Source organism: Empidonax traillii, unplaced genomic scaffold, assembly GCF_003031625.1.
Source record: "Empidonax traillii isolate 1590-97213 ecotype Southwest subspecies unplaced genomic scaffold, ASM303162v1 scaffold379:size601899, whole genome shotgun sequence".
NCBI lineage: Eukaryota > Metazoa > Chordata > Aves > Passeriformes > Tyrannidae > Empidonax > Empidonax traillii.
The window spans coordinates 2,785-3,304 of record NW_020955572.1 but is presented as its reverse complement, the minus strand read 5'-3'; the positions used below and the strand labels follow the sequence as shown (position 1 = coordinate 3,304).

The window sequence follows — 520 nt, the reverse complement described above, 5'->3', positions numbered from 1 at the left end:
TCAATCATTTGAAGACAGAGAAAAATGACACAAATTGACAGAACTCTTTAGGCATTCTAGAACAGGAGCACAACTATTAATACTTCAGTAGGATAAAAGTGAAGTACCTAGAAGCAGAGTCTTACCTTGATCAAATGGTTTACCCGGACTCCATGTACGAAAATAATCATCCTGGAGAGGGAGAAACAAATTTAGTAAAATATAAGGAATCAATGTATACACAAAAAACTTACAGTATCATGAAAGACAGAAGATGTATACCAACCTCTACTTCCTAGAAAAGGCAAGCAGGAAAATAAAGAAAAAAAAAAAAAAAGGAGAGAAAAAGATTACAGTTATCATAACGGGACAAATTATTCATTTGCACTCATAAAGTAAAAATGCTATTCAAAAATGTTACTCATTAGTATTTAAAGTAGAAAACTTATTTCTCACAGTACCTATATAGGTAATGCTTTTAACACTGCTATCAAAATGTTGATTTTCCTGTACTTCACCTTCTAAAATATTGAAAAACTTA

General features: G+C 31.0%; 1 protein-coding gene across 2 annotated transcripts in view; it reads right to left on the bottom strand.

Moving 5' to 3' along the window:
* Positions 1–270, bottom strand: part of SPOCK3 (SPARC (osteonectin), cwcv and kazal like domains proteoglycan 3) — a 114,402-nt gene extending 114,132 nt beyond the window's left edge. Inside the window, exon 1 of one of the 2 annotated variants that reach the window (XM_027893079.1) lies at positions 266–270. The gene's annotated coding sequence lies outside the window, so the exon portion shown is untranslated. Of the gene's footprint in view, positions 1–125; positions 145–265 lie in introns of those variants that run through there. The other variant, XM_027893080.1, reaches the window with a different exon arrangement.
* Positions 271–520: the final 250 nt, after the last annotated feature.